Raw genomic sequence first — 26,182 nt, forward strand, 5'->3', positions numbered from 1 at the left:
GGGAAACCTGCAGAAGGGGTGCAACCCAGCACCCAGGGGTGGGGGAGGGGATTCGCCAGCCTCTGCTCCAGGGCAGAGGGCAGACAGGGCGCACTGGCTGGCCAGGCAGCTTGCGAGGAACCAGTGCTCCTGCAAAAGCCACAGGTGTCGGGCCCGGAATAGCGCCACGGAGAGGGCCAGTCCAGCCCAGCTTGGGTAGGGGCTTTGCCTGCTCTGGGCCAGTAGGGCGGGAGACCGCCGCCGGCCCGCGCGCCTGGGTTCCTGGGTAAGCTCACCGGCAGGCAACACCGACAGCTTCTGCGCCAAGAGCCGGAGAGGGGACCGGGGAGTGAAGAGTGGAACACCAGTCAGACAGGGGAGGGGGTGCAGTTCATTATCCACCACTGAGAAGTCTGGTCCCTGCTGCCGCCACTACAGGTCGATTTGTTTGGAGGTCCAGGTGCAAGCTGGTGAGCTAGAGGACGGACGCGTGGGCGGAGGGACCGGCGTAACCCACCCCTAGCCACCCACTGCAGGTGAGCACCTCTCCCCAAGGGAGGATGGGGCTGAATCTGGCTCTGCAGAGAGTGGGAAGGGGGAAAGGGTTTAAATATGCTACTTTTTTAAAAATGAGAATCCCATCGCCGGGACGTGTTGGGGTCCTACAGGAATCTATCAATTCCCTTTCTCTGTTCGATTCTGCCCCCTCCCCTCTCCATTCACTTGTCTTTACCTCACTTGGTTTCTGTCTCTCAGTCTCTGCCCTCCCTTTGTCTCTCTTGATCTCTTGTGAGTCTGGAGCATTAACTCGCCCTGTCGCTGGTGAGTGTTGGCTCTCCCGGTTCTCTCTACGTGTGTCCGGGGAACCCAGAGCTCAGGATCTCGCTGTTCCCACATGCAGGAGGACTACCTGAGGCTTGGGTTTTCTAGCGCTCCGGGCCGAGCCTGTGGCCCTCCGGTAGGCTCTGTCTGCTTGCGCCCAGGGGTGCTTGGTCACACTGATGTTTCCTCTCCCCATCAGGTCACGGTCTAGGAGAGCCACCTGACGCCAAGGGCACAGGCCATCCTCCACAGCGTGAGAAGCTTCTGAGGTGAGTGCACCCGAGCCCCTTGCGCCACTTCGGTCTTCCCCACACATACATGTTACCCTGATTCGAGCTAACTGGAAAAATGAGGTGGCCACAGTGAAGCCAGACTGGGGTGACTTTCCCCTTTTAAAAAGTGAATGGAGGTCCCGGGAGGCCCCTTGGGCGTCCGGTGCTTTGGGGCTACCTTTAGCCCCATCACAGCCTGGAAACCCAGTGTTTCCAAGCTCGAGGCCGGCGGGGTCGCGGGCAGGGCAGCGCAGCTTCTCCTTTAAGACCAAAGCCGCTCGTCGCTGTGAGTGTGAGGGTGTGTGAGTGTGCGGCGTGCGTGTCTCCTCCTCCCCGAGTGACACAGCAGTGAGAAATGCCTATCAGTAACTTAAACCCCCGAAACTCCACCTTCCGGGCGCGCGGCGCGGAGCCGGGCGGTGGGAATGGAGCGAGCAGATTGAGGCCGCCACTGCAGCGCCGCCAGCATGAACTTGGCCGCGAGCTGAAGCGGCCGGCGGCGGGCGGGCGCGGGGGCACCGGCCGCTAGCCAGGGGGTGATCTGCAACCGGGCTGGGCCATTCGGCGGGCGCCTGGGGCCAGGCTGCCCTCGCCGGCGGCCGCCCGCCCCTCGGGCACTGCCCTGGCCGCCGCCGGAGCTCCGCAACACGGTAAGGTTGAGGGCGGGCTGGGGAGATTCAACTGCTCTCGGGGCTCCAGGGTACACTTGGAGCCCCCACTTAGAGTCCCCATTGTTGAGGATCCGGGACCTTGGGGTGCTACGGAGCCGGGGGACCCCAAAGTTTGCTCTGATCACAGGGCCCACCTGGCACTGGGGGTGGCCATCCCCCTCTTAGACCAGCCCAACCAGGCTGATCGCAGCTCTCATCACCCCGGGGCCGCGGCCTCTGCTTGCTTCTCGGCTTCCACAGGGCGCCTGAAATCGGGCGAAGGCAGCTATATACCGGGGAGGGAAGGTTGAGAGCGCAAGCTGCTCGGGCTCCTTGGGCTGCGCTGGGCTACGGGGAGGCTCCCGTTCCATACCAGCACCCCTGGGCCGCTCACAGCCCAGGTGCCACTGGCGACTCTTCCTTTGCATGCCAGCTCCCTAAGCGGGGCCGGTGGGCAGTGGGCACTGAGGAAAACATTCTCCCGCCCCAACCCGGTTTGCCGCCTCGGAGCAGTAGTGTGGAGTGTGCGCGCGCCGAGCCCGCTGCCTAGTGCTCCCTCCCCGCCAACTCCTGCTCGGTAGTGCAGCCCTGAGCGGATCTAGCGGCTCGAGGCAGCCCCTACTGGTCTCCCACCCCGCGCTCCTGCCGCCCCTGTGCCAGACTCAGCGCTCCCGGCTCCCGCATCCGTGCGGCAGCAGTGCCGGACGCCCGGCGCCGGCTGGGGCGGGCGGGAAGCCCCCCGGAGCGCCGCCAAATACTTTATCGGCCAGTTGGCTTGGGCCAGGCTCTGTCCAATGCAGTGTGTCCGAAGCCTCCTGGAAAGCTGGCATTGATGTCTGACTCTGATCTGTGATTAAATTCGTACTGAGTGGACACTAATAGGATCAGCCTGCAAGAAAACTCGGCCCGAAGCCGTCGGAACCTTAGCAAACAGATGCGCCTCCAGCCCAGGAGATTCACTACCCACCGCGTTCCTACAGCTGGGTGCGGCTGAGTCCCTGCACCCTGAGTGTGGGTGTGTGCGCAGGCGGGAGCACGGAGTGGCTAGGGGACATAGGAAAAGGGACTCCCATTGCTTGCTTGGCAGCAGAAGGAACCCCTCAGGGCGCTGTCCCCAGGGCTGTTTTCGTGTAGCCGACCAAGGCCGGCTCCGGGACACAGTGAGGGCTAGTGATCCGAGCTTGCTAGAGATAACCGCGCTGTAACAAAGACGCAAAGTCTCCCTGAGCCCGAGCAAGAGTTGACTACGTAGAGGGTCTAGGTCTCCCATAGGAGACCACCGCAGGAATCGTGCCACCCCCATCAGCCCCTGTCCAAGGCGGGGGAATGTGTTCCCTGACTCTGAGCCGGCGGGCAGCATCACAACGGCTTGGCGCTCAGTTCTTGGCAGGCGCGTACTGCCGCCCGGGTGCCCATCGGCCGGGCGGGGTCGACTGTGTACCCGCCGGGGCTTCCCAGACACCATCACAGCCCTGGGCCCCTAGAGGCCTCGCAGCTTCTTTCCTTCCCTCCCTCCCACCTCTTCTTGTCTTTATAGATCCCCCCCTCCCTCCCACCCCCGCCGCCGCCGCCGTCGCCAACAATCCGCTTTATAAAAAGCCCCTTTGTTTCCCAGGAGGCTGGAGAGAGGGAAGGGGAAAGGGACGCAGAAGCAGGGGGCGGGGGCGGCTGCCTCCGTGCGGCTCCGAGCTGCTTGGGACCCGAGGGCAAATGTAGGCGATGGGGGAGGGGGTGTGTTTCAAGGACCCTCTGCAGGAACCCAGGAAGGCATGGGGAACCCTAGCCCCTGGTGCCCACTGTGCGCTCTGCCTGCCAGCCTTGGACACCCTAAATCCCGGCGACCCAGACGGCTCAGCGGGCTTGCACAGTTAGCCCGCGGGTGAGGGGGCCCGATGTGGCCAACGCTGAGTGAAGTGGGCAAACGCTGCCGGCCACTGCGGTTGCAGGGCTCGGGCATAGGGGGCGCCGTTTCCTCGGTTTCGCTTTGCAGCGGACGCCCCTCTCTGCCCGAGCTCAGGGCGGCTGTCGCGCCTGCCTGTGGCCGAGACGGCGGCGGCGGCGGCTTGTAGGCTTTCGTCACCCGCATCTAGCTACACTCCTCATTCCTTCTCGCGCCCTTCTGCCGCACCCTATCCCCCGCCCCCCCAGCGCGCGCGCGCGCGCGTACACACACACACACACACACACACACACACTCACACACACTCACACACACACACCGCCTGAAACTCTTCGCGGGTGCCCTTTGTTTAGTGGCGCCCAGGGAGTAGGAGCTGCTACCTCCAGGGTTCGTGCAGCTTGGGCGGGCAGTGAGAACTAGAATGCCTGCGCTGGACCACGCACCAGCCTGCTGCCTCTGCAGAGACCCAGCATTTGGCGCCTGGGTGTCCAAGACGCTCAGGCAGTCAGGTTTAGTTGCATTTACGACTTAGTGAGACCTTCCCCTTACACCTGCTTCCCCCCAAAACTTGGAGGAACCAGGGTTTGCATGGAGGAATGGTGACATCAGCCTGCCTCTTCTCTATCATCCAAAATGGTCCACTTCTCTTCTCCCAAAGTTTGTTCAGGAAGGGAATACTAACAATAAGAAAAAGAAAAAAAAAAAAAAAAAGACAAGAAGAAGTGGGCGGGACTGCAGCTCAGGCTAGTGGGTTTACGGAGCATAGTTAGATTCCTCACGATCTCTCGCTGCCTCTGCACCCCCATGTGCATTTAAGCTGATGTCGACGTTTCATTTGGGCCTCTTCGGGTATCTTTACCCAACTCCAATTCCATTCCTATATCTGGAGGTTATTAATATATAAGTGTTAGTTGAACATTTGCTCTCTACTCTTTGAAGAAGGTAAAGCATTAAACTCTCCCAGCCCCCTACACACACACACACACACACACACACACACACACCACATACATCCAAACTGCATCTAAAACCATCAGAAAGTAATCAAAGGGTAAACTACTGGTTCTACCTTCTCCTCCCCCCTTTGTGCTTCTCTTCTGGAGCAAGATCATTGGAAAATAAAGCTGCTGATGTGCGAGATGGAACATATGGTGCCTCCATAAGAGAGAAGCTGAAATGGCCTTGAACCTGCCGGACAGACCAGCTGTTTGCTGCCAGCCAGAGTAGCTAATCAGCTTCTTCCCCTTAAAGTAACAGCCCTCTTTTCTCTCGATAACCAGTTTACATATTAAATAGGATATTCTCTACAGGGGAAAAGTGACGGGTTTCTGTGTTGCTTTGTGCTTTGGTGGTCTTCCAGTGCCTGTTCCCTGCTCTGGGGGGCTGCCTCATCCTCTGCCCTTGTCTACTTCTGTGGGACATGAGTTTGATTCCTCCAGTATGGCTGTGAGAATGTTGCTCAAACTGAAACTTGGGATGGGGGAGGAAGGAAGAGGGAAAGAAAGAGATGTAGCTGAGAGATTTCCAGACTCCTTTGAAGGAAATCTCCCTGTGTTGTTCCTAATGGCATAGAAACACTAGCAGTCCTTCCCCTCTTCTCTCTTTAAAAATCTCAAGTGCTGAAGCTCTTCCTTACAAGCTCTGCTTATAAACCATCCTCTTCCGGCCGTGACCATTTTCAGTTTTCCATCCATTGGTACAATGTGTTTAAGAGGGAGGGGGCAGTTTAGCATTGGAAGAAGAAAGGCTTTAGGAGATACAAGGAAATTCCATGTTAGGAAATCATTAGCAAAGGGTGACTTGTCTGTTTTCCTGCCACTGACGCTGACAGTGACACAGATGTGTGGGTTGAAACAGGAACGTCATTGAATTTTTAAACTCAACCAGGAAATAGCCTGTTGCTGGGATGGGGGTTGGGGGCTTCACATTCTTTGCATCTTAAGGTAGGAAATTTACTGTTCTTCATCCTTTTTTTGTAAGGAGAAAGATTTTTTCAGCTTGGCAAGCAGGTTTAATGTCTTTCTTTTCCTTTTTAAATTTGATCACCTAGGCTCAAAATGCACCTGTTAATGGTTCATCTCTAGGAAACTCAATTACTGTTTGGGCTTATGAAATGGGCACAATCTCCTCTTAAGTAAATGGTTCTTCTGACAGTAGTTGAACTACTCTTCTTGAAAGGGACTTTGCATACATAGTAAGCTTCTTTTTCAAAAGGATTCTGGGGTTTTTTTTTTTTGTTTTTTTTTTCCTGCAATGGTGAGTTGCAGCGATCATTAGATCAGAAACTGGAAAACTTGTGTTCCAGAAAACTCTTCCCACTAATTAACAGAGAGATCATAGGCAAGTCTGTCCTTCTCTGCTCTTTCCCCATAACCTCTGAGTCTAATTCCCTTTCAGTTCTAAAGCAGTATGATTTGTGAACAAGTAGTCATTTTCTGGGAAAGTAAAATACCACGTTCAACTTTCTCACTGGAGAAAACAGCCAGATAGATAAAGAAATGGGGCTGAGATTTTGAGGGGCAGGGAAAAGAGGAAGGAATAAAAACTGGCAGAAGGCCAATCAAAACAATTTTTGAGTAGAAAGTGTGCATTTTCTTGTATCATTGCAAGTGCGAACTTGTAACTCAAAATCATAGACAGGGGTCCCTGGAGGCAACCTAGAGGGCCTCTGGTCCAGTACTTCTAATCCAGCCATCTCAAACTATTGATGGAAGGCCTTCCTAATCATTGGGTTGGTCCACAGATAACAGGATCTTAAACTCTTTGAAATTAGATTGGCGTATTTCCAAAGGATTCATCAAATACAGAGCAGATTTGCCGTCTTGTAGTTCTTTAGCAGAGGTTATAAGGACAAAAAGGCCTTGCCTTGCATCTTCCACAGGCACTGCACCACTGGATGTGTGTTCAGAACTCACGTGGAAGTCTTCCTTTCCTCTCTAGTCCAGCTGAGTATTTTCTAAAAATCACATTTTCAACTTTGGGGACGCAGCAGCCTGCAAGAATCTGCCACTGTCTTGCTTGTTGTTAATATTGATTTTTGCAATGGGTGGGGGTGGACATTATGAAGAAGGACCTTTTATCCTCTGAGCTCTTTGGCAATTATCTTGCTGCCATAAATGTTGATACACATATAATGGATGTAACTAAAAAATCTCCTTATCCAAGCAGAAAAAGCTGAGTGTTTGTTGGAGCAGATAGAATGCTGAGAGTGTGAATAGACCAACCCAGATGTCGCTGGGGAGGGAGATAAATGATGGAGGAACAGGAGCCGGTTACTATGGATCAGCACAATAAACCAATTCCCATCATACACCTCTCACAACGCCACCAAGGAGTAACCTAGGCAGCACCAGTCAACTGTATGGCAGGAAAGAAGCATCACAAAGCTCAGTTGGAACTGGTCTGATTTTTAGACATCTTTTAGGACTTTAAGGAGGGAGGCTTCCTAAATGGGAATGAACCTGAAGGAATTTTGTTGCACTTGTTTTTCCGCTTGTTATTTGTGTTTGTCATCGCTGGCCTTAAGTCTGTAAATGCAGCAAAGACCTCCTAGAATTGTAGGCAGTTAGAACCACAGAGGTGAAGAAGAGTTCCTGTTAGAGGGTATTTACACAAGAACACTGCAAGGCGCCAGCCACTGGTGGGGTCCTCCTTCCAAATAACCACCCAGGGTTGCTGTAGCCTGGGGAATTTCTGCAAGGGGAGGGGAGGAAAGCAAAAGACTTGGATTCTGGCTCTCCTCCCCTCCCCCCACTCCAGTTATTTTCTTCCCTTTCACAGAGCCTCCTTGGTTTCCTTGGAACCTCAGGTTTCCTCCTAAAATCTGACCTCTTCATAATTTCCAAAGTAAGCAGTTGGATATGTCACAATCCAAAAAGATCCCCTGGGGAAAGCCACAGTAAGGGGCCTCACTGGCTATAAGCACCAGTTCCCCAGAGTAAAGGTATCCAGAGAAACCTAAGGAAGATTCGGGTGAAAGAAAGAAAAAGTTATTTGCAAACTCCAAGAACTTTCCTTGTCCCATGGGCCTTCCCAAGCTTCCCTGAGACCCCAGTTTCTGACTCCCCCATTCTTCCCTGCCTGCAAGGAGGGGGCTCTGCCTGTTGCTAGGAAGAGGGTTCCTCCTGTGGCACCCAGTTGTGCCCTGGTTGCCCTCTGACCACTGGGGAGCCAGTGCCCCTTTCTGCACAGCCCAGTCTGAGCCTCACTGCCCCCCTATTTTCTTGAGGGTATCCAGCCACCTTACTTTTTCTCTGTACTCTGTGGCTTGCTCTACTCACCAAATAACCATTAAGTCAGGATTGGTAAATGCCATTTTTTCAAGGCTCAGAACTGTTCCCCAGAATACCCCAGAGGCCACAGGATTCCATTTTGTTGAAAGGGGGTCTAGCCAGCCAGCCATTGTGATTTCCCCTTTCTTCCACCTTGAGGTGTACCTAGACATTGGGCTATAGAGACACATTTCCGCTGATTCTCAAAGAGGCCATTGGAGGCTGCAGGGCCTGAGCTAGCAAGTGGCATCTGGGTCAGAAGGTCTGGTGGCTCTGGCATGTGCTTTCAATCTTTGGAGGGAAGTGTGAACCTTCAGGGACTAGAGGCAGACAAAGATGAGTGGTCTTCAATGCTTCAGGAATCCAAAATGCTCTGTCTAGTGGCCCCAAGCCCCACCCCTCATAATTTTGCCCAGAATTTGATCCTGAAATCCCCACTCTCTGCTTCTTTTGGTGGCATGCTGGCACAGCAGAGGCAGAGGAGAAAAGGACTCAGCTCATTTCCCATTTTGGCCCCCATTAGCTGGTCCACCACTGTTCCTGCACATTGTTAGCATAAGAATGGCAACTCTCTCAGGCTGGGCAGAGTGCTTGCACAAGGCTGTGAGTTCAATCCCCAGCACTACAAAAAAAAAAAAAAAAAAAAGCAACTCTCGGACAAACACAGATGTTGAAAAATAGAGTTTTTGAGTTGGGAATACTGAAACCCTATGATTTTATTAAGAGGAAACTGTTGTCCAGAGAGGTGCCTGAATTTCCTGAGAGGACTTAGTAAAAGGAACCCAAAGTAGACAGAATCCTGATCTCTAATTTTCAATCAAGTCTGGAACACCCATTTTGCACCCATGTGTGGGCAGACAGGCATCCTTTCCAGGCAGAGCAAATATGATGAGAAGAAATGCAGCACATCAAGGAACATTTTTCATATGGTGGAATAGAATCTGCCCTGTATCTGTGTGTGCTATGCTAGGCATTGTCAGAACAGTAGAGGGGCATATTGAAACCAGAATGCCAAGGCTGGAATAAGCGGAGAGAATGGAGGCTGGAAGTGAAGGATAAGACTAGGGTCAGGCACTAGGGCCTCAGAAGGGATTGTCTCTCATCTGCCTTCCAAATTTCCTGCAGGAGAGTTGGGCAGTCAGCCCCATGGAGGGCTCAGCTGGGTGGGCTCTGTTGGCTGTTGCAGAAGGTTGTTTGAGTTTCCTTCTTAATGAGATCCCAGTGTTAATATCTGCCTCTGGAAGTTCCAGCGCGACCTTGGAATTTTAAGTGGGACAGTAGTTTCAGTGCAGTTGCCAACATCACATGCTTTGCGTGTCTAATTCTGAGAGACTGGCATGCATTATGCTAGGTTTGGAGAGGAGGGTGCAGCGTTTCTAAGCCACTTGTCTGTCAAGGATTAATTTAACCTCTAATTACTAAATTTTCTTCGCTGTTTGTTGCATGAACATGTTGTAACAAAGCTCAAAGAAGTAAGCCATCTTATTTCACTGCCACTCCAAAATTAATTTTCGGGATATGGAGTCAAATCTGACAAACTTGGTGTTAAAATAATTAACTTGACATTAGAATTAAAGTGAACAATCTGGTTGTTTCTAGCAGTGGGGTAAAGAGCATGATTGTTAGAGGTAGCCCCAACCCTCAAAATGAGCTCTGAAAATATCAAGGAGTGTCATTACACTAATCCTGCTGGGGAGCCAGCATCCCCAGGGAGCCCAAGAAGCTGCCTGGCTCATGGCTCAGGTGTTACTTTGGGAGTGTGACTGGTGCCCTGAGCAGGAGCAGAGCCTGGGAGTCCTTCCTTGTCCACTAATGGGACTGGTGGTGAGGTTTCCTCCCATAGAGGGAGGTGAGGCCCTTATCAAATGGGAGCTTCAAGCCTGCCAGAGCCCAACGTGTTCCAGTATTAAGCTGAGGGAGTTTCCCTGCAGGCTTGTTCCCTTTCTCCTCCTCCTTCCACACCATCCCTCCTCCACTCTCTCCTGGTCACCCCTGGGTTTCCCTTACTCATTCTTTCTTGTGTTAAACCAGCCAGATCTGCCAAGGATGCTTAAGTGGAGAGCAATTGCATCCTGTTTCAAATGTGCCTTTGGTACAGGGCATGATGCAGAGTGACTCTGAATTACCATCCTTTGCTGGAGTGTCTTGCTCTTAATTTCATTATTTATCTGGAAGGGAAGGAGTCATGCAAAATACTTGAAAGCAGATCCCCTCTTGCCATTTAGTCACCATCACATGATCAAACAAACAAACAAAAAAAGATAGTGCTTTGTGAATTTGAAAGTTGGGGCAATTAGCTGTTGCCCTTGGGAAGGTGTACTGTTTGGGATCAGCTTTCCAAATCTGGGAGGAGTGCCTGGTGCTATGGAAGCCAAACATCCCCCTGTGCTCAGGGCCCAGCTCTGATACCAACTAGCCATGGCACTCTGGGCAAACTACTTCCCCTCTCTGGAATTCAGTTTCCCCATGTGCACCATGAAGGAATAGACTGGGGGATCTAAAGGGCTCCTTCCACTCTGCATCCTATGATTGTCTGAAGAGCAAATTGAGCTCTAAGTTACTTAGGATATTTGAAAATGACACATAAAAAGATTATTCTTTTTGAAATTACTGGAGATTTGAAAATTTGGGGTTTTAGTTTTGTTTGGGACACTAATTTATATAAATCTCAGTCCCTGAGATTTATATAAATCTCAGTCCATATAAATCTCAGTTCCTGAGATTTATATAAATTAGTGTCCTACAACTTTGGGCTAAAGAGTTGATGTGCATTTATGTAGTACCAAAGAAGAGGAAAATTGGAAATTCCCTTAGAAACCCCTCATTGTACACATGAAGATGCGGGGGCTGGAGAAACCCACACTTGCTGAGGGTCATTCAGCAAGTTGCTAGGAGCTGAGTCCCATCTTGTAGCTCACCCAAAGTTCCTAAGCCCTGACAGAAGAACACACTCCTAGCTTCATGTGGGCCTGCAGTCAGCAGAATACAGGGATAAGAGATTGAATTTCTAGCTATCAAATAGTAGCTTATCAGAAAAGAATTTTTGTCCCTCACCTCTACCCCCGACATCTATGAGTAATTCTCAGTTAACAGTAAATATTTTATTTTTTTGTTCTTGTACCAATGCCCAATTTAAAATAAAACAGATTTTTTTGAATAATGGTTGGGGGGATTGTCTTTAGGGGCCTCTTATTTGAAATTATTTTACTTTAAACAGATGGACTGTTTTAGATTTGACTTCATATTTGCTAATTTTCATTAGAGAAAGAAAAAACAAACCCAAGCCACCCCACCCTTATTTTTGTAATAAGTAACAGTTTTTTCTCCTCTAAAAGAAGCTTTTAAGTTTCTCAACTGTTTGCATCCAAAGTGTTTGGGCTTAGTTTATTTGCTTTTCTTAATCACATGAAAGAGTTAACCACCTATAGCTCAGGAGGTACTTAGAAAATGCACCTTGCTCATCCTCACGCTGCCACCAGCTCTAGGACTGTCTCTCCTTTCCAGCCCAGCCACTTATCTGCTTTCTTAACCACAGAGCTTCTGATGGTTGTCAGCGTTTTGGAAAGATACATTTATTCCCTTCCTCTCACTCATGTTTATTAAGACCTGTAACCTCAAAATCAATGCAAGTTGGGAAAAGAGGGCATTGCCCTGGGTCTTTTTCTCCAGTGTGGGCCCTCTGTGGCACAGGCTGGCATTGGGCTGCCTCTCCACTCCTATTTGTACAATGTGGAAGGAGGGATTGGTATGAAACTGGAGCCCTAAGTAATCCAAAACTGAGACTTGGATGCTTGTCAATTCAGGAGCTGGTCAAAAGTTATTTAGAAAATGGTCTCAATAAAGATTTAAGTCTGTTATCAATGTACCAGGAACTGTTGGAGGATGTATAGATGGGTGGATGGACAGATGTTCGGATAAGTAGATGCACAAGAGTTAAGCTTTAAAAGGTATTAAATACCCATGGTGAAAAAATTTCTGCAAATTAATGATATGTCAGGGGTACAGGAATGAACCATACAAAAAAAAAGGACACATGAAAGGTAGTTTAGCAGGGGAGACCAATGATAGACAAATCAGTAAGTAAAATATGTAGCATATAAAGTGATAAGTTCCTTGAGGCATAATAAATCAAGGGAGGAGTTGGATGTTGCCAGGGAAGGGTGCAATTTTCAATAGGATGGACAGCAAGGACCTTGCTGAGAAGGTGAAATTTGAGCAAAAACTAGCAAAGCCATTCATCAATGGGGCAGTGCTGTCCAATAGAAATAGAACAGGACCTACAAATCCAAGTCACACATGGAAATTTAAACTTTCTATTAGCCACATTAAAAAAGAAGCAGGTGGAACTAATGTGAATCATATATTTTATTTCAACATGTAACATGTAATCAACATAAAAATTAGTGAGATATTATACAAAGGGGTTTTTTTTTCTCTTTGTTTTTTGTTCTTTGTGGGTTTTTTCCCCCTTTGCTACCAGGGATTGAACCCAGGGTGTTTAACCACTGAGCCAAATCCCCAGCCCTGGGATTACATCTCCTGCCTCACTCTTCTAAGGCACTGGTATTATAGGCCTGCGCCACCACACCTGGATGTACAGTGTTTTGTAAACCATGTTAAGTCTTCATATTTCAGTTTTACAGTTCCAGCCCATCTCAAATTTGACTAGCCACATTACTTGTGCTCAGTAGCCACTATATCAGCCAGTACATTAACTAGACTCAAGTTAAATGTTCTCACTTTAGCATGTCCCTGATAAACTTTACATTATAAGGGGCTTTCTTTGCTGAGTGCTCTGAAATTATTAAAAATAATGAATGTGCTAATCATCACTAGTTTTTATAAGTTCTTTCACTACGGATATTCAGTAGTCTTTTATTTGGTGACTCTCATGTATCCATCTGTCCTTCCATCCATTCAACTTTCTATCCACCTTCCCAAGTGTCCCTACCTGAAAGAGTCCTCTGACTCTCAAGCTTTTGCCCTGTGAGTACAGATCTGGAAGGAGTTCAGCGGACCAGCTGACATCTGTCACACCAAGCAGGGCCTCCAGGAGCACTGCTAATGAATCATTTGTCAGAAGGAGGGCTCCAGTTTTGCCTTGAACTCTATCCAAATGAAGGTTACCATTTCCTGAATGCCTGCGTGTGCCTGGAGACTCCTGTCCTGTTGCCTCTTGGAAAGCCACCCAGCAACCAGGAACATTTTCTCAGGCATGTACTTTTGGTTCTCCACACCTTCTCCCTAGGCCACTTATTCTAACCTTTTTTAATTTAACCTTTTTGCTTGACAAATTCAGACTTTCAGAATGATTGCAAGAGTGATCAAAATAAATTCTTTCATTCAGTTCTCCAAATGTTAACATTCGACTGAATTTTCTTTTTTTTTTTTTTTTAATATACTACCTCCTCTACACATAATTACTTTCGGCAAATTGTGTGAGAACAAATTGCAGATAACTGTGTGTGTGTGTGTGTGTGTGTGTGTGTGTGTGTGTGTAGGTATATCTATCTTCCTAAAAATAAAGGTATTCTCTTATAAAAGCACACAATGTTGATCAAAATCAAGAAACTAAAATTGCTATTACTCTATCTAAGGACCTTTGATTTTGCTAGTTGTTCTCATAATGTTCTTTATAAAAAAGTGAAGCCAGAATTATGTAGTGAATTCAGTTCTCATGTCTCTCTATTCTTCTTTAATCTGGGACAATTTCTCAGATTTTGTGAAATACTTTGTGTTTTGTAGAATGGATATGTTTGAAGAGTACAGGCCTGCTATTTTGTGAAATATCATTTGATTTGGGTTTGTTGTCTGTTGTTTCTTCATGATTAGATTCAGATTCTATACTTTTGGCAGGATCAGGACAGAAATGATATTGTGTCCTCTTGGTATAGCAGGTCAGGAAGTGTATGAGGTCACTACATCTCATCATTGGTGACAGGCAATTTGATCACATAGTTAAAGTGGTGTGTGCCAGGTGTCTGCAACTCTGAAAATACCATTTCTTCCCCTTGCAATTAAGGAATTTCTTAGGGGAAGGAACATATTTTGAAGCTATGTTAATAAACTTGTTACTCTTCAAACTTTAACTCACTAGTTTAGCGGCCCTTTGATGATCCTTGCCTGAGGCAAGTTTATTATGCGTTGCCAAATAATTAATTTTTGATCCCAACATTCTTTCTATATCATTTAACTTTCTACTGTAAAAAAGAGCTTTCCCTTACCCCATCATAAGTAAATATGTTCACTAATACATTTATTTTTATTAAGAAGAGTTTTGGCTTCTTTTTTCTATTGGTCATAATCCTTTACTATCATTGTTTTATTTTACTCTATTTTATTTTTATTGGTACTGGAAATTGAACCCAGGGACACTTTTTATTTATTTATTTATTTATTTATATTTTGACATGGGGTTTTGCTAAATTGCTGAGAATCTCACTAAATTGCTGAGGCTGGCCTCAAATTTGTAGTCCTCCTGCCTCAGTCTCCTGGCTCAGGTTTGGCCAGTGAGAGTTCCTTCAAATTAGCTCCTAAATCTTTTTGTCTAATCTCTGAGCCTGGCCTTAACTTCTGACACAAGTTACTTCAGACCCTTCTTGTATTTTCCCTGTGTTAAATTTAGACATTTTCCCATGTTGATTATTCGTTTAGTGGAGAATGGCATTTAGAAACCATGGTCTGGATTCTTAGGTGTATGATAATTTTTACAGATGTGAATTTGCTACTAAATCCTCAGTCCACAAAACTAGGAAAATAACTATCTATATCTTTTTCATTTATTAGTTTTAGTATTTGGGGAATATCTGTTTCTCTAGCTACCTACCTATCAATAAACCATGAGTTCATGCTGATTCCTCTAAATCTGATCCAACACTAACATTGATTCTTCCTTTCCCTTTTCCATATGTATAATTTCTATTTTAGACAGTGAGAAATCTCTCTGCTATTATTCATAATACATTTAGTCACTTATTCCTAGAATACATAGAAAGTGATTTCAGAATCACTAACCCATGACTCTATGAAGAGGCCTATTAACTTGAGTACAGTATTTTAGAATTCTTTTTGTCTTTAGTCTCTGAGTTTATTGTTCATCACTATTAAAACATTACCTGAGCTAATTCTTCATCCCTTCATCCCCATGAGATCATTTGAATATGGTTTAGTTCACTTGTTTCTGTTTAGATTCTTTTTTTTATTTCCCCCATCTTTGTTAATTTGATTCCCTTTTTTGAGCATGTAAAATAATAACATAGTTTAAAAAAATGAGATCTGTTCAGCAAAGAAATTCTCAGAAAGGTGACAGGACTCATTACTTCCATCCTTTCCACCTTGTTCCGCTCATCTGTAAGTAAACAACCTCATTATTTTGTTTTGTTTTGTTTTGTATTTTTTATTTGTTCATTTTAGTTACACATGACAGTAGAATGTATTTTGACATATCATACATACATAGAATATGACTTCCCATTCTTGTGGTTGTATATGATGTGAAGTTATAGTGGTTGTGTATTTATATAAGAACATAGGAAACATTAGTTTTTTATATTTTTGCATAAATAGATATTTGTATATTGCTGTTCCCTTTTTTGTTACATAAAGGACATCTTCCTCACTTCTTCACTAAAGCTGCAGACTACTGTATTTTGTGATTGTGCCATAGATTTCTCAAATACCGTACTAGATATAGGCATGTTAGGTTGGTTCCAATATTTTATAATCATAGTGCTTCAATCAACAGCCTGATAGTATACATTTTCACATTGTTGAAGTGCTAACTTCAGGCTAGATTCCTAGATGTGTAATTGGTGTATCAAAAAGTAAACACAAATATAGTTTTATTATGTATTGCCAAATTCCCCTCCACAAAGCTTGCACCAATTTGCATTCCCATCAGCAGTGTATGAGAGTGTCTTTTTTCCCAAAGCCTCACCAACAAATGTCTGCTATACTTTTTAATTTTTGCAAACCAGATAGGTGAGAAATGATATCTCAGTGTACTTTAATCAGCATTTTTCTAATTACGAATGACTTGAAACATCCTTTCATATGCTTAAGTGCCTTTTTGATAGTGTCCGCGTGTGCGAATTCTGTGTTCAAGTCTGTTCTCCCATTTTCTATTGGGTTTTTGGTCTTTTATCCCCAATTTTAGGAGTTTTATGTGGTAGAAATATTAGTTTTCTATCTGTGATATATGTTGTAGATAATTTCTCCTAGTTGGTTTCTTAGTTTTTGATATTTATGTTTTGTTTGTCATGCAAAAGCATTTTGGGGAGTCAGATATTAGTTTTTTTTTTTCTCATTTGGACGTTGAGTCACAGACTTTCCTCAGCAAGATTATAGAGGAATTCACCAAATTTTCTTCCAGTGTTTGTATGGGTTCATGTTTAACACTGAGATTCCTAACCCATTTTGAGTTTATTCTTGTGAAATCTGTATGGTATGGGTCTTACCGTTTTTCAAAGAGCTGACCAGTTATCAGAAACCCATTATATAAAAAGTCCACTTTTATCCAAGTCATTTGAAAGGTCACCTTTATTATACATTCAACTTACATGTACATCTCAGTCTATTTCTGGATACACATGATATTTCAGTGGTGGATTTGTCTACTGTTCTTATTCTTTTGTTTTATTGCCAAACAATATTCCATTGAATGGATAGACCACTTTTTGTCTTTTTTTGTTCATCTGCTTTTATTACAGACTTTATAGAATGATTCTTAAAAATATTTTTTAGTTGTAGATGGGCATAATACCTTTATTTTGTTTATTTATTAATTTTTTCATGTGGTGTTGAGAATCAAACCCAGTGCCTCACACATGCCAGATGAGTATGCTACCACTGAGCCACAATCCCAACCCTTATAGTATGATTTTTTAAAAAATATTTCATGTTATTATAGATTCATGTGCAATTTTAGGAAATAATATAGGAGGGATGCCATATACCATTCACTCAGTTTTCTCTAACAGTAATGTGTTTGCAAACCATAGTACAATATCACAATGAAGACACTGACATTAATACACCTACCTTATTCATATTTCACAAGTTTTACATGCACAAATTTGTGTGGGGGTGGGTATTAAATTCAAAATAGCTTTATCCAATGCATAGAGTCATGTGGCTATAGTCGAGATAAAGAACATTTTCATTGTTACAAGGAACCTCAATACTCCATCTTGCTCTTTTATATCCAAACCCAATTGCTTCCTGCTCTGCCCCACATCAGATCCCAAACCTGTGGCAACTACTAATCTGTTCTATATAATTATAATTTTGACATTGCAAGAATGTTTTACAAAAGAATGTTATATAAATGAAATCATATAGCATGGGATCTCTTGATTGACTTTTTTCTCCCAACCTAATTCTGATAGTAGTGTAGCAAAATACATGATAGGTTCATTCTCATAGGTAGGTAGTTATATACCACTGTCATTTTCATTTGTATTTCTCTAATATCTAATGATATTGAATGTCTCTTATGGAACTCATTTGCCATCTGTATATCTTCTTCAGTTTAATGTCTGTTCATGACTTTTTGTATAAGATATGAAACTTAGGTTGAGGTTCTTTTTATTTGCACGTTTATTTTCTTCTTTCCTTTTTTTTTTTTTTTTTTTTTTTTTTTTGCCTTGGATGCTCAATAGCTGTAGCAATATGTGTTGAAAAAACTTTCTCTCTACTGAATTGCTTTTTCGTCCCCTGTCAAAATGTAGTATGTTTGGGTAGATCTTTTTCTGGGATCTTTATAATTTTCTATTGATCTTTTTTTATGTGCCAATACCACAGTCCTAATTAATGTACACCCCCAAAGAATTACCCATTAAAAACTGTTCTTCATACTCCCTGACCCCTCTACTCCTGGAAAATATTAATGTGTTTTCCATCTCTTTTCATTTGCCTATTCTGGATATTTTCTATAAATGAGATGATATAATAGGTAAACTTTTGTGACTGGCTTCTTTCCCTTGACATATTATTTTTTTTTTTAAGATTTACTCACATTGTAGCATCTATCTATTAGTACTTCATTCTTTTTATTGCCAAATATATTCCATTGTGTGGACAGACCACTTTTTGTCTTTTTGTTCATCAACTGAGCGTCATTTGAATTATTACTTTGGGGCTATTTTGACTAATAATACATTCATGTAAAAAGTTTTATGGGGACATATGCTTTCATTTTTGTTGGGTATATTCCTACAAGTGGGATTTCCGGGTTATATCTGTTTAACATTTTGAGGAACTGCCAATCTGTGTTTCAAAGTAGTTATACCATTTTACAATCTCACCAAAAATATGTAAAGATTCCAATTTTCCTACATCCTTGTCAACAATTGTAATTTTCTATCGTGTGTGTGTGTGTGTGTGTGTGTGTGTGGTGCTGGGGATTGAACCCAGGGCCTTGTGCATGCAAGGCAAGCACTCCACCAACTGAGCTATAGCCCAGCCCATCTGTCTTTTTGACTATAGTCATTGTAGTGAGTATGAAATGGCATTTCATTGTGGCATTTTATTTGCATGTTTCTGTTAACTAATGATGTTAAGCATGTTTTTGTGTGTTTGTGTGCTATTTGTAGATATTTGGAGAAATGTTTGTTTAGAGCTTCTACCTATGTTTAAATTGAGTTATTTGTTTTTCTATTTTTGAATTATAAGGGTTCTTTACATACATAGAGCTCTAGAGTCATAAGACACATGATTTACTAATATTTTTCCCATTCTGTGATGCATTTTTCTACTTTTCTTCATGGAATTATTTGCACCACAAAAGTTTGAATTTTGAAGAAGCCTAATTAATTTAGTTTTTTTCTTCCATCACTTGTGTGTTTGGTATTATATCTAAGAAAGATTTATTCCTATGATTCTTCTAAGAGTTCAATAATTTCATTTCTTACATTTAGATCTATATTCCATTCTAAAGTTTTTATTTTAGAATATTTTTTTAGAGACAGAGAGAGAGAGAGAGAGTTTTTTAAATATTTCTTTATTTTTTAGTTTTAGGTGGACACAACATCTTTATTTTATTTTTATGTGGTTCTGAGGATCGAACCCAGAGCCTCTTCGCATGCCAGACGAGCATGCTACCGCTTGAGCCACATCCCCAGCCCTTTAAAATATTTAATTAACAAATAAAATTTGTATAAAATCAAGGTGTACAATGTGATTATTTGATGTAAATACACATAGTGTAATGATCACCACAATAAAATTAATTAACACATGCATCAGCATCCATAGTCACCATTTTTGTGTATATATATGTATGAGGTGAGAACATTTAAAATCTGCTCTTAGCAAATTTTAAGAAAATAGTGTTGTTTAGTATAGTCATCATGCTGTATATTACATCCCCAGAATTTATTTATTTTATAATTAAAAGTTTATATACATTGAGCAGGCATCCTTTCATCCCCTAACCAGCTGAATCTCTCTCTCTCTCTCTCTCTCTCTCTGTGTGTGTGTGTGTGTGTGTGTTATTCACATTTCAAAGACCCATCACTTTTTCTTTACCCATTCATTTATTGAAGGAAACTTAGGAAATATATATTGACAATGCTGCAATGAACATTGGAATGCAGGTGTCTCTTTGATATGTTGATCTCATCACCTTTGATTATATAGCCAGAAGTGGGATTTCTGGTTTGTATGGTAGTTCTATTTTTAATTATTTTGAGGAAACTTCGAATTATTTTCCCTAATGGTTGCACCAATTTGCATTCTCACTAAGGGTGTACAGGGATTCCCTTTTCTCCCCAGTCTCCCCAACACTTCTTATTGCTTGTCTTTTTTTATAATAGACATCCTGACATCTGTGAGGTGATATGTCAGTGTGATTTTTGACTTGAATTTCCCTGATTATTAGTGATGTTGACCACCTTTTTATGTAGCTGTTAATCACTCATATGTTTTCTTTGGAAAAAATATGTATTTGGATCCTTTGCCCATTTTTATAAACAGTGAAAAAAAAGTCTGACATCATTCTTTTTCATGTAGATATCCAGTTGTCTAGCACCATTTGTCAAAAAGATAAATTATTTCCACATTGTTTTGCTTGGCACCATTGTAAAAAATCAATTGACCATGAATGTAAAGTTTATTTCTTTTTTTAAAAATATTTCTTTATTTTTTTTAGTTTTAAATGCACACAATATCTTTATTTTTATGTGGTACTGAGGATTGAACCCAGTGCCTCACGCATGCTAGGCAAGCATTCTACCACTGAGCCACAACCCCAGCCTTAAAGTTTATTTCTTGACACTCAGTTCTATGCTATTGATTGATACATCTATCTCTATGATAGTAGCATTATGATTTTTTTGTAGTTTCCAAATGTTTGCTATTAGTATACAGGAACGTGATCAATTTTTGTGAGTTGGTTTTGGAACACACTTGTTAGTTCTAGGACTTATTTTGGAAGTTCATTTGGATTTTACATGTGGCCAATCACATTATCTGAAAATGGGTACTTATATATTTTATCCTTTATGATCTGCATGCCTTTTATTTCATTTTCTTGCCTTATGACACTAGCTAGAATGGCAAGTATTTGTAGCAGTAGTTTTAGCAGACATCCTTGCCTTATTGTCAATCTTAGAGTGAAAGCAGCCAGTCTTGCATTCTAAAGGATAATGTTAGCTGTAGGGATTTGTAGATGCTCTTTATTAAGTTGAAGAAGCTCTCCTTTATTCCTAGTGTTCTGAGAGTTTTTGTAATGAGTGGATGTTGAATTTGTCAAACACTTTATATTTTGCATCAAATATGATAATTTGATTTTTCTTTTGTTTTGTTTTGTTTTTGTTTTGTTTGAGATTATATCTCATGATGTTGGTCTCAGGTTGGTCTCCAACTCCTGGGCTCAAGCAATTGGTGAACCAGCCTTGCAATCTAGGAGAAACTCCATTTGGTCATGGGGTATTATTCTTTTATATATTCCTGGAGTTCATTTGCTAGTGTTTTGATAGTATTAAAAAATTAATTCATGAAAGATTGATTTATAATTTTCTTTTTCTGTACTGTTTTCATCTGAATTTATTATAAAACTATTTAGAAATAATAAATTGTTTGGGAAATCTTTTGCCACTTTTTTGTGTTAAAAATATTGTGTAAAAGTGGCACTAATTTTTCTTTTAACATCTGGTAAAATTCTCCAAAGAAATCACCTAGGTCTAGAGATTTCTGTTTGAAGAGTTTTTAGCTACAAATACATTTACTAAAGAATTACAGGGTAATTTGGGTTATATATTTAGCATTGTCTGAGTTGTTCTAGTCTAATAACTCCCTAACGATTTTGCATCTACTTTCATAAGGAGTGTGAGTCTATAGATTTTTTTTACTATTCTTCTTTTTTAAAGAGAGAGAGAGAGAGGGAGAGAGAGAGAGAGAGAGAGAGAGAATTTTAATATTTATTTTATTTTTTAGTTTTTCGGGAGACATAACATCTTTGTTTGTATGTGGTGCTGAGGATTGAACCCGGGCCGCACGCATGCCAGGCAAGCGTGCTACCGCTTGAGCCACATCCCCAGCCCTTTTTTACTATTCTTTTTTACTATTCTTTACTGTTTGCTTTTAATATCTGAATAATACTTAATTCCATAAAATGAGTTGGGACGTGTTCCCTCTTTATGTTTTTGGGGGAAAGTGTGTAGAGTTGTTATTAATTATCCTTTTATTTAGAATTTTCCAATGAAACCATTAGGTTTAGAGAATTTGGGGGAGAATTTTTAAATTACAAATGCATTTTCTTTAATAGTGATAGGTATATTCAAAATTTTATTTTGGTAGTTTGTGCTGTGAAAGGAATAGGTCCATTTCATGTAAGCTATTTTTTTAATTAATTTTTATTGTTGGTTGTTCAAAACATTACATAGTTCTTGATATATCATATTTCACACTTTGATTCAAGTGGGATATGAACTCCCATTTTTACCCTGTATACAGATTGCAGATTGCAGCTATTAAATGTAAGCTATTAAATGTATGTGTGTAGAGTTTTGGCAATATTCCCTTATTATCTTTTTGATGTGTACCAGGTCTGTATGTGATATTCCCTGCTTCATTTCTGATGTTGATATTTTGTATCTTCCCTTTTCCAACTCTTGCTAGAGGTCAGTTTTATTGCTCTTTTCAAAGGACTAGATTTTTATTTCATAGATTCCCTCTCTGGTAGTTTTTGCTTTCAATTCCATTGGTTTTTATTATTTTACTATTTATTACCTTTTGCTCCGTTGGCATTATTTTGCATTTATTTTCTTAGGTCATTGAGGGGTTATTGGTTTACCTAAGGTTAATTTGAGACCTTTCCATTTTTCTAATATATGCATTTAGTACTACATATTTCCCTCCCAACACTGCCTTTGCTGTGTCCTATATATTTGTGTAACTCATATTCTCATTTTCATTTAAATGAAATATTTTCATTTCATTTTCAGTTAAATTCAATGCATTTTTAATTTTCATTAATCTATGGTTTACTTAGAAGAATATATATATTTTTTAATTTCCAAGTGTTTGGAGATTTTCTGAATTTGTTCTCTCATTGAGTTTGATTCCACTGTAATTACAGAACACACTATATGACTTTTAAATTTATTTATGGCCCAAAATATGATCTATCTTTGTTTTATGAACTCTTGAAACAAATGTGTAATCTGCTGTTGTTGGGTGGAGTGTTCTCTAAGTGCCATCTAGATCCTGTTAGTCTGTATTTAGTGATGGAAAGTGGAATGATGACCATACCTGATTTGCATGACCTTATTTAGACTTGTTAATGCTGGGTAGGAGTAAAAGTAAAACTTTCCATACTACCTCACTAATACTAGGATAGGAGTGCTTGCTGAAGTCTATTGTTGTTTAGCTCCATTTCACAGTATTTCATTAAGTCTTTCAGGTGAAGGTGAAGGCTCAGTTCCCCTTACTGTGCTGACTACCCTGATGGAGGAAAAAGAGCATACTTGGACTTCTGGACACTTTGGGCAGGGGAATCAGAGAGCTGTTATCTGTATACATGGGGCTAGGGAGTTGAGTAAGTGGAATATCAGCTTTCCACTTTGTCCAGATAAAACCACAGGAGGGGAATGTTTTTTCTGTTGGTATTGACTGGAGTAGGGCAGATATTTTTGGACAGAACTTCTGTTATTTAGGCCATCTTTTTCACAGTATTTTGGCTAGAGGGAAAGGCTTTTCCTGGAGCTTTTAAAAAAGACTTTATTTTTAGAGCAGTTTTAAGTTCACTACAAAATTGAAAGGAGGTTACGAAATTCCCATATACCTGTTGACCTACACATGTGTAGCTTCCACCAGAATGATACATTTGTTGAATGATCTTTTGAATGATAACAATTGATGAATTTACATTGACACATTGTCACCCAAAGTACATAGTTCACTTTAGGGTTCACTCTTCATATACATTTAGGAGTTTGGATAAATTTATAATAATATGTACACATCAGACTAGAATCTTACACAGCACTTCCACTGCCCTACAAAGTTTTTGTACTCATTCACTCTTCCCCATTCCACCTTAACCTTTCTCAGAGCTGATGTTTTCATAAAGTCCAACTTATCAATTCTCTTTTATGAATATGTCTTTGGTATTGTATCTAGAAAGTCATTGACATACCCACAGTCACTTAAGTTTTTTTTTCTGTTATATTTTAGGCATTTTATAATTTTGTGTTTTACACTTTGAGTTAATTTTTCTCAAAGGTGTATGGTCTGTGTCTAAGTTAATTTTTTTGCTATAGACATCCAGTTATTCCAGCATTGTTTGTTGAAAAGACTAACTTTACACCATTGCATTGCCTTTGCTCCCTTGTCAAACATCATTGACTCTATCTCTGGGTTTGATTTTTGTTTCTTTTTGGTACCAGGGATTGAACCACTGAAGGGCACTCAACCACTGAGCTGCATCCCCAGCTCTATTTTGTATTTAATTTAGAGATAGGGTCTCACTGAGTTGCTTAGTGCCTTGATTTTGTTGAGGCGAGCTTTGGACTCACAATCTTCTTGCCTCAGTCTCCTGAGATGCTGGGATTACAGGTGTGTGCCATCTGTGGGTTTAATTTTGAGCTCTATTCTGCTCCATTTATCTGTTTGTTCTTTCACTAATACCACATTGTCTTGGTTATTGTAGCTTTGTAGTCAGTGTCAAGGTCAGGTAGCATCATCAGTCCTCCAACTTAGTTCTTTTCCTTCAATATTGTGATGACTATTCTGGGTGTTTTGCCTCTCCATATAAAGTTTAGAATCCACAAAACAAATTACTACAATTTTTGTGAGAATTGCATTTACTCTATAGACTGTTGGGATGAACCAACAACTTGGCAATAGTCTCCATGGATTCTTTTTTTAAAAAATATTTTTTGGTTGTTGGTGGACTTTTATTTTATTTGCTTATTTATATATGATACTGGGAATCGAACCCAGTGCCTCACACATACGAGAGGCAAGCACTCTACCACTGAGCTACAACTCCAGCCCCAGTCTCCACAGATTCTGTAGTGATGTCTCCTCTTTTATTTCTCATTTTGGCAATATGGTTTCTCTCTATTTTTTCCTTATCCTGGCTAGAGGCTTATAATTTTTATTAATCTGCTTTGGATTTCATTGATTTTTCTCTGTTTATCCCACTTGATTTTTCTTGCCTCAATTACTATTTATTTTCTCCTGCTTTACTTTGGATTTAATCTACTCTTTTTTATTTTTTTAAAATTTTCCTAAGGCAGAAATGTAGATTGTTGATTTTGTATGTTACTTCTTTTCCTATGTATTCAATTCGGTAAATTTCCCTCTAACACTTGCTTTTACCACATCCCACAAAATTTGACAAGTTGTATTTTCATTTTTATTTAGTTCAAAATATGTTTAAACTTTTTCTTAAGATTTCTTCTTTGGCCCATATTTCTAACACATTAGTGAGAAATGTATTGTTTAATCTCCATGAATTTGGGGATTTTGCAGTTATCTTTCTGTTGTTGATTTTTAGTATAATTCTATTGTGATCTGAGAGGAAACATTGTATGATTTCTATTCTGTTAAACTTGTTAAAGTGTGTTTTATGATGCAGAATGTGATGTATGTTGGTGAATATTCCATGTGAGCTTAAGAAGTATGTGTATCTGCAATCATTGGAAGAAGTATTCTATTGATGTTGGTTACATTCATTTGTTTAATGGTATTGAGTTTAATTATGCCTTTACTAGTTTTCTGCCTGCTTTTTTATTTTCTTTACCTGTTCTAGATTGGATGTTTCTACAGTACCCTTCTGAAAATATTTGGAAATCAATAAGGAAACCCAGGGAATTCAATATTGTGTTGTTCTCAAGTTTAGGACCCTAGGTTTTTCATCTTTTATTTCTATCTTCAAGCATCTTCCTTTGCTGGTTAATTATGACTTGGTTTTTCTTTGTACTGTACTTTGCCTTTAAAAATATTTAATTGGAATATATATACATATATATAACATTTTATGACATATGTCATTTTATGGCATATATATAATATATGTAATATATGATTGTGTAATATATGATATTAATATATATGATGCATATGTAATATATGTTATATATGATATTAATATGTGGTGCATATATAATACATATATGGAATTACATATCTGTAATATGTTATATATGTAATATATTATATATGATATGATTTATGATATATATGTGTCATAAAATTCACCATCTTAACCATTTGTAAATTTGTAGTTCAATATTGTGAAGGATATTACATTGCAGTGTGTCCTGGTGTTTTAGTTGTAAGAGGAAGCACCTGGATGAAATAGTGCTACCCTACCTTGGTTAGAACCAAAAGTGTTCTTTAATGTATTCTCTTGTCTATTCTCTTATCTATTCTTCTGTGATCACTTTTTGCATGTATAATTTAATACCAAACTATCTAGCAACATTAAAAAAGCTTGTTGGTATTTTATTGGATTTATTGATATTTATAATTTGTTATAGAGAATTGACATCTTGATGATGTTGAGTCATCTTATTCAAGAGCAAGAGATCCTTTCCACTTGTTCTCACATACCTTTGAGTCTTTCCGGAGTTTCAGAGTTTTTATTTATTTATTTATTTATTTATTTTTGCATTACAATTCTTAATACACCATTATACAATAATTTATCATATCTCTGATTGTATATAAGGTATGTAGAATTTTCTTTATGGAAATTGTATGCATTGCTTGCCATGTTTATTCCAAAGGATATTATCTTATTTGTTCCTTTTGTAGATGGGGTTTTATTTCCTATTGTGT

At 41.2% G+C, this 26,182-nt stretch overlaps 1 protein-coding gene across 2 annotated transcripts in view; it reads left to right on the forward strand.

The window, feature by feature from the left end:
• The first annotated feature begins 1,638 nt into the window (after positions 1-1,638).
• The window catches only part of Mamld1 (mastermind like domain containing 1), a 100,855-nt gene continuing 76,311 nt past the window's right edge, over positions 1,639-26,182 (forward strand). For both annotated transcript variants that reach the window (XM_077106754.1, XM_077106755.1), the window contains exon 1: positions 1,639-1,723. The gene's annotated coding sequence lies outside the window, so the exon portion shown is untranslated. The remainder of the gene's footprint in view (positions 1,724-26,182) is intronic.

This window comes from Callospermophilus lateralis, chromosome X (assembly GCF_048772815.1).
Source record: "Callospermophilus lateralis isolate mCalLat2 chromosome X, mCalLat2.hap1, whole genome shotgun sequence".
NCBI classification, from domain to species: Eukaryota; Metazoa; Chordata; class Mammalia; order Rodentia; family Sciuridae; genus Callospermophilus; species Callospermophilus lateralis.